The sequence below is a fragment of the Austrofundulus limnaeus genome, unplaced genomic scaffold (assembly GCF_001266775.1).
Source record: "Austrofundulus limnaeus strain Quisiro unplaced genomic scaffold, Austrofundulus_limnaeus-1.0 Scaffold2, whole genome shotgun sequence".
In the NCBI taxonomy this organism is placed as follows: Eukaryota; Metazoa; Chordata; class Actinopteri; order Cyprinodontiformes; family Rivulidae; genus Austrofundulus; species Austrofundulus limnaeus.
The window spans coordinates 2,881,684-2,884,781 of record NW_013952404.1 but is presented as its reverse complement, the minus strand read 5'-3'; the positions used below and the strand labels follow the sequence as shown (position 1 = coordinate 2,884,781).

General features: G+C 42.0%; 1 long non-coding RNA gene across 1 annotated transcript; it reads right to left on the bottom strand.

Moving 5' to 3' along the window:
• Positions 1-6: 6 nt before the first annotated feature.
• LOC106519184 (uncharacterized) lies at positions 7-3,092 on the bottom strand. Its single transcript, XR_001310411.1, has 3 exons — positions 921-3,092; positions 722-797; positions 7-569 (listed from the first exon to the last, which is right to left on the bottom strand). It is a non-coding gene; the product is annotated as an uncharacterized LOC106519184 (long non-coding RNA).
• Between the last annotated feature and the right edge of the window lie 6 nt (positions 3,093-3,098).

Here is a 3,098-nt window from a genome sequence, read left to right as displayed (position 1 = left end):
GGGTGTGTGTGTGCAGCAAGAAAGAAGCAGCTGTCTCATGCACGCAATGCACACATGCTCTCGTGAACCTCGCACAGCCTCTTAATTTGTTAATTAAATTAAATTTACGGGATGCAATAATGTGAAGTAGATCGACATGTTTTGTCAAACTGGTGGAAAGAAACAAGCTCCCCTCTTATTATCATTATTAATTATTATTACCTTCATATATTACCACTTTGTTTACTTCCTGAGCCGGTGTAATTTCCACTGCCTCACTGAGACGACCATCACATCCCTGCTCTTGTATATACACTTTATGATTTGACTCACATGCAGGGGTTCAATACATCCATATTGACTCAGGTAATTGAGCACATGGGACACGAGCTGGATTCATAAAACAGACAGAGAGACGTTTGAGTGAAAAGGTGGTTATTGGAGAAGCTCMTGGCCGTTTGATTGACGGGGTGTTTTGTTTTGAGAGAGCTGCGTCAGGCTGTCACTGACTGCAGTTCAGACAGAACCTCTGCAGCACAGAGGTCTCCCACCTGAGCAGGTTTTCTTCARAGCTGCTCCATTACCTTCGTCTGTGGAAGAGAAAAACCTTCTGAAACGGTCCGGCCCATCAGGAAAGCTTTTAAATAATACTATATATGAAGACATTTGTTTTATCAGTGCTGCTGAAATTAAATAAAAAAAAAAAACAGCATCTCTCCAAGCCCAATTTAAAACCACTGACCTTTGTTGGGAACATTTGCTGTATGATTCATTTACCAGAAGTTCACAGATGCCGACCAGGAGCCGTAGATCGAGCTCTGAAAAGAGATGTGTTTTATTGGCATTCTTTAAGGAGTCAACAAACTGTCTGGCGGACGGACGCAGATAGTGCCGGCCCACTTAGTTAACAGAGTCTGGGGACGGAGTTGGCCTGCACTGACCCGTGACTGCCATGGCTGACTGCTGGGTAATCTGTCAGCTTGTGAAGTCCCATTATCTCCAATCTCTTGTGCTGAGAACCTGTTTGGATTCTTGCTACTTTTTGGCTTGTGATATTTAGAAAATCTCCACAGAAATTTTCTGTTTTAGTTTTCCTTTTTTTCTGAAAATGTAAGAAAGACAGAAGTTGCCAAGAACACATAAGAGGAGACACGACAAAGCTTTGAACTCCATCTGTTTCTTGAGCAGCTGATGTATAAAAGCAGGAGCAGATTTAGCACAAACGCTACAAGGAGGCCATTACTCGTCATCTATCCATTGAGTGGAATATTACATCTTTCTAGGTGTGGACCTGTCAAAAGACAAGGGGTTAATGCGGTGCGGCGCTGCTTAAAGCACACTTTGCTCTTTTCAAATTTTGCCATTGTGCTTGGCGAGATCAAACGGGCCCTTTCAACATGCTGCTGTGTTCGACAAGCTTTCAAGTCTTACCTCATTACTGAAAAACTTTTCTTTGATTGAGCCGAGGTCTGAGAGGAGTCTGGACAGACAATGAGGGACTGGACGACTTTCACCAATCGCACAATGAGAACACAACAAAGATGTTGTCTCAAATCCCTCTCGAGGTGCCGGGCCCCCACGCTGTCCTGTGGCCTACAGGCCTGTAAATTACAGTAAGGCTGCTGAAAGTGGAGGATTTGTAACTCCTCCAATCAGACTCAGCTCACGACCAGGAAAGGCTAAATCCCTGAGATGAGATGAACTTTCGTCGATTTATTTCCGACAGTTGCTGTAAAGAAATGGTTTCAGGAAGGTGAAATTTAACTTTTAAATTTATAAAAGTGACAATGAAGCTTTCGAAAAAGTGGCAAAATGCAGATTTATTAGAAAAAAATACACTTTAAATAACATACAACACTTTTTCTCAGTAAGAAAATATTTTATTCGTGTAGGTTTTTTTTTGCCTTTTTTTTTTTTTACAATATTTCTAAAGGATTTCGTTCTTCTGTTTTAGTTTCAACAAAGGACTAATGTTTTCTGCCAGGAAGCCATTTTACCAATCTTTTTTTTCTTTCTTTTTTTTTTTTTGGGAAAAGATCAAACAAAACCTCGAGGAAATCCTTGAGCACACAAGCTTCTCCCTGACTGTGAGAATTTGGCTGCAGAAGTCAGAAAACCCAGACAGAAGTGATGTTTCCCTGATCTGCAGACGGTCCAAATGGAAACTAATTCTACCTTTTTTTTTTTCTGTAACCATTCATTCATGTCACACTTAGACACCAGCTGTGACTTTTTCCTTTCTTGTTCATTGACCTGCCTGTTTCTTTCCTTAACCTTCTGAACTTTATTTATCCTTTTGTGGACTGAAATTGTTTGCTTTGAAACATTTTTAGCATTTTTCCAGTGATGGCTGCTTTATTCGCATGGCTGTCAAACCTAATAGAGATAACAGAAATATTCTAAAAATACAACTGCTCATATGACCTGGCTCAAGCACAAAATTGAAAATGAACAGTCCCCCCTTTTATTTTGTGAATTTTCCACTCTGATCATTTCTTTCCTTTCTTGGAAGAGGCCTCCAGTAAAAGCAAAGCTTTTGTTCCCGTTATCGCCCACTGTTCATTTGTCTCGCAGCCGGAAAGCCGTGTTAAGATAACGCCATCCTATCATCTGATTGTCTTATCAAAGTTGAGCGACACAGCCCCCCCCCCCCCCCACCCCATCTCCCCTACAGTCAATCTGATGAAAAGGTTAAGAGCTTTCGACAGCTCTTCTCATAATTTGCCGCAACAATTTCAGACGTATTTATCATTATTACTCCGCTTTGAAGTGCAAGCCTCCCCGAAGCCCCAGTCCCGGTTAATTTCTTGCGGCCTCCTCCTCCTCAACGTTTCAAGTGCACGACTGTGCAACCTTTTTAACGCAGCGTTTGACACTGGGGTCAGCGGAATAGCCCCACTTGAACTAAAAGACATTTAGTCGAGTTTAGAAAGTGAAAACGTGGACACTATTAATTTGTTTGCTCTCCCACTAGTCATGGCCACAAGCAAATGCCAGCACCTCAAAGAAGTGCTCCTCACTTTTATTTGTTTGTTTCTTTGGAGAGTGTGAGAAGCTCCGAAGCCCCGACTGCAGCAGACACTGCGTTTGTGCAGGAGGTTTGGAGTGTGTGTGTGTGT